Source organism: Pinus tabuliformis, chromosome 3_2 (assembly GCF_031772625.1).
Source record: "Pinus tabuliformis cultivar Carrire ecotype Pingquan chromosome 3_2, CPIR1, whole genome shotgun sequence".
In the NCBI taxonomy this organism is placed as follows: domain Eukaryota; kingdom Viridiplantae; phylum Streptophyta; class Pinopsida; order Pinales; family Pinaceae; genus Pinus; species Pinus tabuliformis.
This window is the reverse complement of record NC_142302.1, coordinates 270,133,442-270,149,138: the sequence shown is the minus strand read 5'-3', so window position 1 is coordinate 270,149,138 and position 15,697 is coordinate 270,133,442.

Genomic DNA, 15,697 nt, shown 5'->3' with positions numbered 1-15,697 from the left:
GCACATGAGGGAAGTTAGTAAGGTCTTGTTTTTGTCGACTCCATTTCCTTAAGGTTATCTAGGAGGTTGATTCATTTCATAGTATCCCTTAGCTCATGTTTACCCTGGGCTGGCCGGTGAAAGTGGGTAGATATGAGAGGTGTCATTACAGAGTGGTATCAGAGCATGGTTCAAACACTTGGACAAGTATGGTTATGGTTAGCCCATTCATCCCATGCAACTATATGCATGTGGTTATGCATGCATTTTCATGGTTATGGTTTTCATGCACGATGTCATGGTATGTAGTTGGTATTGTCATGAATGATGTTGACATATTGATATGATTATGATTATACATGTATCATGCTAATGTGGACTGATTTTGTAGATGAAATAAGCCTCCCTGAATGTCATTGAGGCATGATTTTGGTTATGGCATCTATTTGGTTTATCTGACATGGTATACTTCTAGGAAGAAGAGAATCAAATATGATGAGAAAAATGGTAGACTACAGTTCACATGACTCTCCCTATAGATTAGTTGCATTGAAAGGAGATGGGTATTCAGGGCTCAGGAAAAGTAGGCAGAGGTCAATGCAGTCATCCTTCTAAGTTTGTCAGACTAGCAAAGACACGGACAATTAAGGATTAGTCAAGAACAAGAAGATAAGACTAATGGAGCCTATGGTAGTAGGTCTTAGTCAGGATACAGGTTGGATAGAGGGGACACAGTCAGAGGTGGCAGATCATTAGATACACCTGAAAAGAGGACTGGTATGTATGGGTATCACTCTATTTCCTCATCCAGGAGACATCACCACCTTCATCATCCTTATCGGAAGAGTGAGTACTTTCTTGAGGAGTTCAAGAAATTCAAGCCTCCTACATCTGACAGTGATATGAAGAAGTCAGAAGATGCAGAGACATGGTTGTTTGGGATGAACAAATTCTTTAGATTACATAGTTATTCAAAGAAAATGAAAGCCAAAATGACCACCTTCAATCTAAAAGGGAAAGAAGATATATGGTGGGAAGATGTGAAGAATGTCAAGGGCATTTGGGAAGAAGAGTTGATTTGGGATGAGTTCGAGAGACTCTTCAAGAAGAAGTACCTGTCTGAGAGGTATTATAATGACAGAGCTAAGGAGTTTTATGAGCTGCAGATGGGTTCTATGACAGATGATGAGTATACTAGCACGTTCCTAGATTTGTTGAGGTATTTGTCTTACCTCAAGGTGAGAAAGCAAAGATTCAAAGGTTTATCAATGGGTTTTCAACAACATATAGACACTGGATTGAGTTTGATGAGCCACAGTCGCTGGAGGAAGCCATAAGGAAACTGAAGCATTTTTATGAGCATTCAAAGTGTAAAGCTGAGCCTAAGCGTGATTTGAAGGGGAATGAGAAAGTTAAAGGGAAGTGGACACCAAAGTGGGGAAGATCCTAGGATGCATGTGAGAAAGAGAATGTGGTTCCTTACAAGAAGTTTAATGTAGTTGAGAAGGGACATGGGTCGTAGGAATGATCATCACAAGAAGGATATGTGGCAAAGATAATCGCAAGAAGGATTGTCCATTGTACCATGGTGGTGAGCCTCAAATCTACACTACTCAGGAGGTGCAAATGGTTGGGGATGTGGGCTATAACATTCCTTAGATTTATCTAGTTGTGGATAACAAGCAGGCAGGTCACCAAGCATCCATTATTGAGATGGAAGGTAAGCTTTGTGGTCAAGTTGTTTATATTTTGATTGACCCTGGATCTAATTATAGTTATGTTAATCATGACTTGGTGGATAAGTGTGGTTTGAGAAAAGAAGTGCATGTAGAGTCTTGGTTGGTGCATTTGGCTACAGGTACTAAGAAGAGATTTCATCATTAAGTAAGAGCTTGTGCATTTTAACTTATAGTATGCCCACAACAGTGCATCTAAATATGCTTCCATTGGGATCATATAGTATGCTTTTGGGTATGGATTGGTTGTATTTCCAGAATACCAAAGTAGATTGCTATGACAAGGCTATTGAGTGCCTGGATGATAATGGGGAAAAGAGAATCTTGCAGGGAGAGAATAAGCCTACATCAATGATGATGATTACAGCTATGAAAGTTAAGCACAGTTGGAAAAAGGGGTGTGTACTATTTGTAGTCCATATTTCTAGTGACAAGGGTAAGGATGTTGAGGATGCACAAACCTTCAAGAGGTACCTTGTATTGCACCAATTTCATAATGTGTTTCCAGCAAATATTTTAGAGTTGCCTCCCCATTCGGAAGTTGAATTTTCTATTGAGTTGGTACCAGGGGAAACACCAACATCAAAGGCACCGTACAGGATGAGTACTCCAGAGTTAGTGGAATTGAAGTTGTATTTGAAGGAAATGCTTGATAAAGGATAAATTAGGCCAAGTGTATCGCATTGGGGTTCACCAATATCGTTTGTGAAGAAGAAGGATGGTATTCTCAGGTTGTGCATTGATTACTAACAATTGAACAAGGTGACAATTAAGAACAGGTATTTGTTGCCAAGGATTGATGATTTGTTTGGCCAGTTGAAGGGAGCAGCAGTGTTCTCAAAGATTGATTTGAGATTAGGATATCATCAAGTACGCATCAAAGAAGACAACATCTACAAAAGTACTTTCTGAACCAGGTATGGGCATTATGAGTTTGTTGTAGTTCCTTTTGGTTTGACTAATGCTCCAACTACTTTTATGTGCTTGATGAATAGTGTGTTGCGTCCTTATTTGGACAAGTTTGTTATTGTATTCATTGATGGTATATTTATATATTCTAAGAATGAGGAAGAATATGCTAAACATTTAGCAGTAGTATTGAGATTGCTAAGAGAGCATCAGTTGTATGCCAAGCTTAGTGATCTGGGTCCGGGTGTGACAAAGGACCCTTCCAAGGCCTTTTACTTTGGTGATGTGTTAAATTTTTTTTTAAAAGAACATAAACGAATACATGTGCATGCTGTAAAGAAGAGGAACATGACAATCATCAACACATGAAAACATAAGTTGTTGATAACGGAGTTCGTCCAGGAGGGACTACATCTCTGAGCCCCAGTGTCAAGATGGTGTAAGTCGCTACATTAAGTGTTGTCAATAGTGATGATGTACATAAGAGGTGATGTCACTATCATACAAGGAATATGCCCTCATGCAGGAGTGGCGCCAAGAGATGTTCCACTACAAGAACTCTCGGTCAAGAAAGGACTCCTATCAGTATGACATAAACTCATGGATGATGAGCATCTCGCCAACATGGCATAAAAGGGATCTCAATGCAAACATACATGGTGAAAACATGAGTATCCCATCAACATAATGACAGAACTCAAACAAAACATGACAAATCATGACAACAAGTACATCCCACAAATGATTCTGCATCACATCAAGAAGGAATCATGAAAACAAGTAAGAAACAAGATCCCACATCAAACATCAAATAGGGATCCATGCAGTACAATGCATAGCAAAATAAGTACATGAACACACTGCATATACCTCACATCCTGAGGCCATCTGAAGAAGAGGATGTCAAATTGTTGAAGTTGGTCGTACCATCAATCTCACTGTGTCGAATCTCATAGAAATGGTTGCTTGCACATGAATGCTGACTCCTGCACTGCACTTTGAAAAGTGGCTGAAAAATGAAATGAGCAAATGAAAAATATGAATGCAACATCATTTTTGTGGCGTCGAATAGTGCAAAATCAACTGTCAAATTTCTGAATTCCAAGAAAGTGGAAATCTTCGGCTTAAGGAATCTTTTAGATTCCCCCTAGATTCCTTAAAGATTCCCTCCTCCAGGTCCTCTGCAAATCTGCTGCTCAAATCAGGAAACTGACTGCGCCATCGGGTTCATGTCGCTAAGAGGTGTAATATCAACATAAAGTTTGTCCAATTTGGACACTGCAAAAATTTCACCCTCTTGGAAATTTTTCTCAATCATGGTTCCACCTATAAATAAATTAATTAAAAATTCACCTCGATTTCTGTGCCTTCTCATGTTTCCTCCATCCTGAGCGCACCGAAAAACGACAGGTTTATATAAGTTTTCAGGTGAATTAACCAAGGAATTCGTTTGGTGTAGTGGTTAAGATCTTCAAATTTGGTAGAGGAGGTCGGGCAGTCAAACCTCGCCTCCTCCTTTCTTTTACATAACAAAACTCTAATTTTAAAAGGGGTCAAACTGGGCCCACCCACCCCACTTGTCGCCAGCTCCGTTTCCTTATTAAATGGGCGGTGGCTTTGAGGTTGGGTCCGTGCCCCAAGGGCCAGCCCACCTTTTCGCGTACGCATGGTCTTTTGCCTGCCCAAAACACGTGGTTCCAAAAATGGTGGGAGGGGCTGGGGGTACTGGCCCGCCCGTCCAATATTACACATAGTTTATAAGGGTTGGGGTGGCAAGGTTGGTGGCCCGCCACTTTTTTTCTTAATAATTTTTTGTTATAACAAACAACATGGCCATTTTTTAAAATCCCAATTTTAGGCCGACGAAGACATTTTAACAAGTTGACAATTTTTCCCGGAATCCGACCAGATTTGATTGGATTCCGTTCGCTGGGAAAATTCCAAATTGTGTCTTCCTTTACCCTGCCCAGTCAGCAAAAGTCACCCAAAACTTTGATTGCCTCTATCTTCCTCATCCGAACTCGGATTGATGAACTGTTTGTACCACCGTGATCACGACGACGAGATATTTAACATGAACTTGGTTTGAGCATAATCCAAACACTTTGATTTTTGACCCTTCCTGAGTCCTCCTGGACTTCTGCATGTGTCTAGAGCCACCTGGATCAATCCTCCCCACTGAGGAGCTTTTGGTCCTCCAAAAGCATGAAAAATAACTTGCAACTTCTTTGTACCTTGTCTGCATCACAAGCGTCCCGAAAGGCCTCGCTTCCATCTCCTTCACCTTTGTTCTTTGGAGCCTTAAGCGATGAGCCAACACCTGCAACCTCTACAGCCTGTAGTACATTTTTTTTGCAAATTACATGCTTTACTTTCATGACCAACTAATGACCCAAGCATCCCATACTTGCCACGAGTTTATAACACATACTCGGTGGTCAAGTTTACATCAAGATGGACGCAATACCCCAGCTACGAAAACAAGGCTAACATATCATTGTTGCTTCAACAAGTGATGCAAAACACTTCATCACTGCAACACATGATTTACAAATATAAGGCCAAACACTATTTTTGCTTTCGACAAGTGATGGAAACATGACATCACTTTCACAATTTATCATGCTACTCAAAATAATACTAGACATCATTGTTGTTGAACAAGTGATGGAAAACACATCATCACTTTACATTTTAAAATAAAACAAATGATTTACAAAAGCACGACCATGAAAAGCTAACATATCCAGAAACCATTTTTCACTTATCAATGTGAATGGGTCACCCCCCTGTGGTGGTTTTGCTTGTCAAACAATCGTTTCACCTAGTTCATGCACCGACACTTTGTCTTTAAGGCGCTGCTCTGGATGGAGCCTCCAACATGTGGCTCTTTGATGGCCACTTATGTCACAATGACTGCAATAGGTTTTCTTCCTCCAGATTTTCTTAACATGTTTCTTTACCTGCTCTTGAGAGGGTCTTTCTCGCCTCATCATTTTGTGTGCTACCATTCTTTTCCAACACTTAGAAAATGTATGGTTATGTAATCCACAAAAGGTACATGTCTTTCGATTCCATGTTTTACGTTCATCATTAACAATAGGATTAGAATCGAAATGAACATTTGAAAATCAAAACTGGTTATACCTTTCCTTGGTGTCTCTAGTGTAAGTATGGCGATGAGATCTTTCCTCAGCTCTCTCCCTACAATGGGCACTGCCATAGGATGATGGGGATGTGTTCCCATCATTCTCTTTCTTTGACAATTTCAACGATGTCTCAGAAGCATCTGACACCTTCGAGCATTCTCCCTCGGTGTATCTTGAGCCTGCAAATTGAGGTATCTACACAAACTCCAATGGTTGAGTTATGCCTCGGTTATTAACACCAAGTTCTTTTTCCTCCTCGTGCCCCGTCCTGGTAAGGAGCCTCATGTTTGTCCCTGTAATTGGGATCTCCAAATCTCCAAAAAAAATCATACTATGTGAAGACAAAACCGAAAGGAAATCAAAATCTTTTACCTCCTTTGTTGATTTGGAAAGAACTGATGAGGGTTGATCATCATCTGTTGTTGGTGGTTCGCTAGTTGTCTCGACACATTCCCCAACTTCCTTTCTAACATACCCAAGTCCTACCTGACGGGATAATTCTTCTACTTTGATGGGGTTGACAATGCCTTGGCCATTGACACCCAAGCCTTTTCCTTCATACCCCATTCTCTTCAACAGTTTGGAGCCAATTCCTGTGGTATGATTTTCAAAGACAACGAAATCATCATCAGGAAACATACATGAATTCAGAGAATTATTTTTTACCTCACATGTGATGCAGGAGCATCAAGGCCATTTTTCATTTGTAAATATGTGATAAAAGGGGGGTGTGACATTTTTATTATTTTAATTAATTAATTTGTTATTTTTAATAAAATAGGAGATAATTTGGAAAAGTGAGGATTTTGTAAATATTCTTAAAAGGATATGAGAGAAATAGTTTAGGAGCAAAATTAGAGATTAGGAATTATATGTATAGGACTTTGTTGAGTCCACACCTAAAATATAGATTAGTTGAGGATTAGGTGGAGAGATATTTTGAGTGAATTAAATGCATTATCTATATGAGGGGTTTTTGAGAGGATAAGGAGACATTGAGATTGTGAGTGAGTGTGAGATTGAGAGTAGGCTTGAACAACAAGGCTGTAAGCCTTCAGCAAATTGTAAGGGCCACGACTGTTGAATATTTGGCCACGAAGAAAGGTTGTAAGTATTTATTTTATATGATAAGTGTGTTTAGAGCTTTATTGGTGAATTAGAAATTGGTTGTTTTAATTTCTGAAATTAAGAGTTGAGTTATGCGCACTTGTATTAGAAGTGTTTATGAATCAAAGAGAATTGAATGAATCAAGTTTGTGTGGGATTCATAGTAATCGATGCAATACAACACAACACTAGTCGAATGGGTATGGATACTGTGTAAAGGCGTATGGGTATGGATACTATTTTTAAATGCGTTGGACTAGTTCTGTTGAGTGAAATACATTGCAGAAGTCGCTCTTAGTTAGCGTGTTGAATCACAGGATGTAATAAAACTACGGTCATCGCTATTGGTTGTTTACGGAATTGATAACATAACATAGTCTGGTTTTGTAATGTGATTGTGTGAGATGGAAGTTGTTGGAGTGTTAATTCATATATGTGTTAAAAGACATTCTGAAGGAAATAAAACTAAGTGCAGAATTGATATCTCTTAATCGAACTTCCATTTGAATGATTTTACTGTATGACAAAGGCGTAGGTTAGAAATCAATTCGATGGCAATGTTTGAAACCCGGTTCGAAATTCGCTCCTTCCGTGGTGTTTGGTTGACTGAAATAGAATACTATTTGAACATTGTTGAATGCATTGGCACATCGACTTGGAGAGTCGATTTTACAGAAGGCACAATTGTTTAACAAACATTGAGTTGAACTGTTATAAATCATGTTGAGTTATTTAAGGTGCAGGTTCAGAGATTGAAGAAATTGGGTTCCATAGCAATTGAATCATGAATGGCACTGTTGATTAAAAAAATATAACACGTTGAATGCAGTTGAATGCAGGATAAATTATTGTTGTGGAAAGATCGATGTGTAAATTGACGTTTGCTGTATGTGAATGATGCCTTCGATAAACCATTGCCATAAAAAATAATTGTGTTCAATGCGTGCTGAACTGAATTTGATTTAATATCCAGTTCACCCGTTGTTGGTTGCATTGTGAGAACTGGATCACATGTTAAAAGCGCAGTGGAGAAGTTAGTGAAGAAATGGAACGGTTTTCTGGATGTTGAAGAATGTATCGGTTCATTTGCAATCGATCATCAGAGTTCTGCTGGAGAGCAAACAGTGTTTTGATAATCCAGAAATGACAGGACAGAAGGTACGATCCAGAATTGATAAAAGTTTGATGAATTAAATCTGAATTGACAGCGTGGACAGAAATGTTGAAGACGCAGTTTACCAGAGTATTTGTAAGGGTAAGCATGTTAATGCAATTCCTGTGGACGATGATTTGCTGAAGAAAACGTTAAATGTGATGTAGGAGTTGCAAGTAAAACCCAGAATGAAGTTGCAAGTAGAAACCGGACGCAGGTTTGAAAAGTCTTGCTAGTTGCTCCAATCCTGGACACTATTGAAATGAAATCTAACTGTTGGCATGAGAATCGATTTAAAAGCCCAGGTTAGTAGAAAACGTAGCGTGGAGAATCGGACAAAATCTATAAGCATTTGTTGCTGATTGAACGCTGTGGTTGCTATAAATGGATGTTGCAGGCTAGTACTCATCGATTGGATGATCGAAAAACGGAGATGCATGTTTATGATAACAGAGATTAAAGATTCTGGGTATCGCAGGCTCTGCCTGCGTCAACATGGGTCATGTTGCAGCTTTTCCAAGGCCTCATCCTTAGCTTGCAGCTGTCATAGCAAACTTTTTTTTTCCTCTTTCTCTTCAAGTAGAAGCATCTTAAATTTAGTGTTCTCTGTTTGAAGATTCTAGTTGTTTTGCTTCAGTTCTTCCAGGGCCTCTTCCGTGGCTTGCAACTGAAGCTGCAATCGCTCCTTTTCCTCTGTCTCTTTCTGTAGAGTTTCACACATTATTTCCACCCTTTTGGAAATTTTGAGCATGGTCTCCTACATCACTTTTTCATCCTCTGCTGCTGCATGTTCCATTTTTCACGCTTGCAATTCACATCCACGCAAAGACCGCTCTGATACCACTTGAACCAGGTTCGGGTGTGACAAAGGACCCTTCCAAGACCTTTTACTTTGGTGATGTGTTAAATTGCATTTTTAAAAGAACATAAATGAATACATGTGCATGTTGTAAAGAAGAGGAACGTGACAATCATCAACACATGAAAACATAAGTCGTTGATAACAGAGTTCGTCCAGGAGGGACTACATCTCCGGGCCCTGGTGTCAAGATGGTGTAGGCTGCTGCATTAAGTGTTGTCAATAATGGTGATGTACATAAGAGGTGATGTCACTATCATACAAGGAAAAATCCCCCACGCAAGACTGGCGCGAAGAGATGTTCCACTACAGGAACTCTCAGTCAAAAAAGGAATCCTATCAGTATAACATAAACTCATGGATGATGAGCATCCCGCCAACATGGCATAAAAGGGATCTCAATGCAAACATACATGGCGACAACATGAGTATCCCGTCAACATAATGACAAAGGGAACTCAAATAAAACATGACGAATCATGACAACAAGTACATCCCAGAAATGATTCCGCATCATATCAAATAAGAATCATGAAAACAAGTAAGAAACAAGATCCCACATCAAACATCAAACAGGGATCCGTGCAGCACAATGCATAACAAAAGAAGTACATGAACACACTGCATATACCTCACATCCTGAGGCCATCTGAAGAAGAGGATGTCAAACTGTTGAAGTTGGTCGTACCATCAATCTCGCTATGTTGAATCTCATGGAAATGGTTGCTCGCACATGAATGCTGACACCTACACTCCACTTTGAAAAGTGGCTGAAAAATGAAATGAGCAAATGAAAACTCTGAACACACCATCATATTTGTGGTGTCGAATAGTGCAAAATCGACTGTCAAATTTCTAAATTCCGAGAAAGTGGAAATCTAGGGCTTAAGGAATCTTTTAGATTCCCCTTAGATTCCTTAAAGATTCCCTCCTCTGGGTCCTTTGAAAATCTGCTATTCAGATCAAGAAACTGACTGCGCCATTAGGTTCATGTCACTGAGAGGTGTAAGATTGACATAAAGTTTGTCCAATTTGGACACTGCAAAAACTTCACCTTGGAAATTTCGCTCAATCATGGTTCTACCTGCAAATAACTTAATTAAAAATTTGCCTCGACTTTCATGCCCGCTCTTGGTTCCTCCATCCTAGGTGCACTAAAAAATGACATGTTTATATAAGTTTTCGAGCAAATTAACTAAGGAATTCGTTTGGTGTAGTGGTTAAGATCTCCGAATTTGGTGGAGGAGGTTGGGCGATCAAACCCCGCCCCCTCCTTTTTTTTACATAACAAAACTCTAATTTTAAAAGGGATCGGGCTAGGCCCACCCACCCCACCTGTCACCGGTTCTGTTTCCTTATTAAATGGGTAGTGGCTTTGAGGTTGGGTCTGTGCCCCAAGGGCCGGCGCACCTTTCCCCATACGCACGGTGTTTTGCCCACCCAAAACATGTGGTTCCAAATATGGTGGGAGGGGCTAGGGATAGTGGCCCACCCCTCCAATATTATGCATAGTTGATAAGGGTTGGGGTGGCGGGGTTGGTGGCCCACCACCCTTTTTTTAATAATTTTTTGTTATAACAAACAACATGGCCATTTTTTAAAATCTCAATTTTAGGCCGAAGAAGACATTTTAACAAGGCGACAATTTCGCCCAGAATCCGACTGGAGTTGGCCGGATTGCGTCTACCAGAAAAAGTCCAAATTGTCTCTTCATTAATCCTGCTCATTCAGCAAAAGTCAACCAAAATTTTGACTGCCTCTATCTTCCTCATCCGGACTCGGATTGACGAACCATTCGCACCACCGCGATCACGACGACGAGATCTTTAACACGAACTTGGTTCCAGCATAACACAAACACTTTGATTTTTGACCCTTCCTGAGTCCTCTTGGACTTCTGCATGTGTTTGGAGCCACCTCGATCACTTAGAAAATGCAGTTTCTTTCTGACAGAGGTAAAATACTTGGGGCATGTGGTTTCCAAGGAAGGAATAGCAGTAGATCCAAAAAAGATGACAGCTATCATGGAAAGGGAAACTGCTAGAAATGTGAATGAGGTCAAATAGTTCATGGGGTTAACAGGTTATTATCAAAGGTTCATTAGGAACTTCTCACATATTGGATATCCTATTACATCCTTGTAGTTAAAAGGAAAGAAATTTCAATGCAGGGAAGAATGTGAAACAAGTTTTGAGTAGTTGAAGTAGTTGTTGACAAACACTCTAGTGTTAAAGATTACAGATCCAGATAAAGTGTTAGGTCCCTATAATACTAGTGATGCCCCCATTAATATTGTAGTTGTATCCCTTATTAATATTGTTGTGCCCCTATTGTCCCCATATTGTTATTACTGTGCCCCATAGAATCTCTCTGTTGTTATTTTTGTGCCTTTGTATTATTATTGTTAGGTCGGTTTGGTTATATTGTGACCCCTTAGACTCCTATATATAGAAATGAGATTTTGTCATTTGAATCATCGAAGAATTATTCATTTGTGTAATGTAAAGGAGGTTGTCCCCTCGAAGAGGCTAAATTCTAAGGTGTTCAACTATCTTTTCTATCTTTTTGTGAGCTGGTTTCATAAAATTTGGTATTAGAGCTTTGGATTCTAGGGTTTCGCTGCTCCAAATAGGTCATCGTGGCATTTTCACTATAACTTTTTTTTTTGCGACGTTTCAGAAGCGAAAAAAAAACCCATTTGAGATGAAATCGCACTGAACCTCGGGTCCGAATTTCAGAGCTTTTTGTGCTATATTTGCGGAGATATGATCTAAGGAAGTTGGTCTTTTTGCAGACTCCTGAATTACATTCCAAACAGGTGACCTGGGGAAAATCGTCATAAATTTCTCTCTAAACATCGGATTGAAATTTTGTAAGAAGGTACAGAAAGAGGATGGACTGTAGTTTCTTGTATATATTTTTCAAAGCCAAAGGTCGAAACAGTGACACGTGGAACTTCATACAAGCTTGCGCTTCTAAAAAGGTCTATAATCAAGTCATCTTGGGAGATTGTGCATAACTCTTCCTTGGAGAATCCAATTTGGATCAGACTAATGGCATTGGAAATAGGATGCAAAGGGCTATTATAGGTCGCAATTTCAGAACTAGATGATCTGAAATTGCAGAGATACATCAGATTCAATATCAAGCTCATACAAAGTGAAAAAAGGTGTGTAGTTTTTTTAAATTTTTGCATAAGCTTGGTTTGAAAAATTAGTTTGAAGGAATTCAAAGGGCATGGTAAAGCATTATTATCGGTAATTGATGCCCCGAGGAAAGAAAATGAAAACACCTAGTAAGCAACCTGAAAGCTCTGTCATGACTCATGAAGAAGAGGAAGAAATGTAGCATGATATAGCAAAATTACGAGACCAAGTGCAACAAGCGTCACTTGCACAAACAGGTGTAGAAGCTAAGATGGATGGTTTAAAGAAAGGCATGGAAGCTAATATGAATGGATTGGATGCTAAAATGGATGGCATGGATGATAAGATGGAAGAATTGAAGATAAATTGAATAAGTTGCTACAAGAAATGGTCACTAATGGTGAAAGGGTAGTCAAGGAAACTCATGATGAGAACAAAATAAATGTTAATCATGATTCCATTGACTCTAATGTTGGATCGAAGACCCACCATATTCCAAAATCAATATGAGGAATTTTGATGGCAAGGATCCCGCAACATGGATATTACAGATGGAGCAATTTTTCGATCTCAATAATGTGCAAAACACACAAAAGGTACGTATTGCAACTTTATATTTGGAACCAAATCAGTTTGTATGGTATCAATGGCTTTGCTCTCGTAAACAAATTATCACTTGGGTAATTTTTACAGAAGAATTGACAGCACATTATGAGGATACAAAAAGCAACATTTTTTTTATCCAATTAATAAGTCTCAAACAAAAGGGTTCAATAATGGAGCACATTGAGGAGTCCTAAAAGTTGAACATAAGGGTAAAAAATATTCCAGAGGAGCATAGGATTGATGTGTTCATAGGGACTTTAAAGGATAATATCCAACATGATGTTTGCCTTTGGGAACCTGATTCATTAGAGAAGGCATTCAGGTTAGCAAGAAAAATGGAAAGCAAAATTATGGCAACCAGGGAGCATACCACTCACAACTATAAAGATGGAAGTGTTGTTTCCCCTAGCCTTCCACAACCTATAAGGTTGACACCACAATAATTGGAAGAAAAAAGAGCAAAAGGGCTTTGTTACAGTTGTGATAGCAAATACACTAAAGGTCATAAGTGTGCTGAGAAGAAATTATTCTACATAGATTGTGAAGAGTAAGAAGAAAAGGAGCAAGAAAGGTCAAAAGAAGAGGATATACTCCAGGAACAAAGCCTAGATAAAGAAGAAATGAATCCGACCATATCTTGTAATGCATTGGCTGGAATTACCACTCCTCAAACCATCAAGATAGAAGGACAAATCAAGAAGAAAAAGGTGATAGTGTTGATTGATTCAGGAAGTACCCACAATTTTATTCATTGTGAGATAGCAAAAGAATCGAATTGCTTCCTATATCCAGCACCAGAGTGTCAAGTGATGGTTGCAAATGGAGGAACAATAAATTGCTCTGGAAAGTGCCATAATATCAAGCTATCCATGGGAGAATATGTATTGAAAAGCCCAATGCTTTCCATTCCAGTGGGAGGTGCTGATGTTGTACTAGGAGTCCAATGGCTACAATCCTTGGGTACAATAGCTTTTAACTTTCAAGAACTTTTGATGAAATTTTATGCGGAAGGAAATGAAGTTGAATTAATGGGTATTGCAGGGAAATAGGTAAAGATAATAAGCTCTAACGGTATGACAAAGCTTCTAAAAAAGGAACAATGAGGTGTAATTGCACAATTATGTTCACTAGATGTTTCCACATCGAAACTATCTATTTCTCCAAATCTCCAAAAAGTCTTGTACAATCATTCCAAGGTATTTGAGACTCCCAAAGGTCTCCCACCTATTCTTGATCATGATCATGCTATTCATTTAATTCCAGGAAGTGTTCTTCCAAACATCAGGCCGTACAGATATCCCTATGCCCAAAAGAGTGAAATTGAACGTATGGTTGCAGAAATGCTTGAGGCTGGTATAATTCAGCCTAACCAAAGTTCTTTCTCTGCTCCTATAGTATTGGTGCACAAGAAGGATGGATCATGGCGCATGTGTCCGGATTATAGGGAGCTCAACAAGCTCACTATTAAAGATAAGTTTCTCATTCTTGTCATTGATGAATTATTGGATGAATTGCATGGATCAATTTACTTCACCAAGTTAGATCTTCGTTCAGGATATCATCAAATCAGAATGAAGACTCAAGACATTCCGTAAACAGCATTTAGAACTCATGAGGGTCACTATGAGTTTTGGTCATGCCTTTTGGCCTTACCAATGCACCTTCTACATTTCAAGGTTCGATGAATTCCATTTTCAAACCCTTCCTTAGAAAATTTATGTTAGTATTTTTTGATGATATACTAATCTACAGCAAGTCTTGGAAGGATCATGTTGAACACGTTGATAGGGTGCTACAACTATTGGAGGAAAAACAATTATATGCAAAAAGATCCAAATGTTTCTTTGGAGTACAAGAGGTGGAATATCTAGGTCATATTGTATCTCATGAAGGAGTTAAGGTAGACCCTAGCAAAATTAAAGCCATTAAGGAATGGGAAATCCCCACATCCATAAAGCGTTTGCGAGGATTTCTCGGGTTGACAGGGTATTATCGCAAGTTTGTTAAGCATTATTGGAAAATAGCAGCACCTCTAACAACATTGTTGAAGAAAGACGCATTTTCATGGACTCCAGAAGCAACAAAGTCCTTCGAATATCTTAAAGAGGCAATGTGCCAAGCATCGGTCTTAGCTACACCAGACTTCACAAAAACCTTTATTGTGGAACGTGATGCTTCCGGAAATGGAATTGGTGTTGTTTTAATGCAAGATGAAAGACCCATTGCTTTCGAAAGTCGTCCAATCAAGGGAAAGTATTTACATAAAGCTATTTATCAGAAGGAAATGTTGGCAATACTACATGCACTTAAGAAATGGAGACCCTACCTAATGGGAAGACACTTCAAGGTAAAAATGGATCATGATAGCCTTAAATACTTTTTAGAACAAAGATTATCCTCTGAAGAACAACAAAAATGGGTCACAAAGATGTTGGGTTATGACTTTGAAATCATATACATAAAAGGGAAGCAAAATGTTGTGGCAGATGCACTCTTAAGAAAGGATGAGGATGTGGAAGCATTGTTGTGCGCCATTTCTATTATCCAACCAGATTGGATAAATGAAGCAAGGGAGGAATGGAAGAATGATGAAGAAGTGTGGGAACTTATTCGAAAGTTACAACAAGATTCCAGTACATCTGGTACATTTAGCTCGAAAAATGATTCGTTATGGTACAAAGATCGCTTATACCTCTGTAAGAATTCCCAACTCAAACAAAAGATTCTTCTGGAATTGCACGCTTCTCCCTTAGGAGGGCACTCAGGATTTTTAAAAACTTACCACAGGGTTAAGAAGGAATTTTTTTGGGATGGCCTTAAATCGGATATTCAAAAAAATTTGGCAGAATGTTTGGTATGCCAACAAAATAAAGTTGAAACAATTAAGACACCAGGTCTATTACAACCTTTATCCATTCCAAGCCAACGTTGGGAGGAGATTTCAATGGATTTTATCACAGGTTTACCCAAATCTGAGGGAAAGAGTGTCATCATGGTGGTAATTGACAGACTTACCAAGTATGCACACTTTTGTGCATTATCACATCCATTTA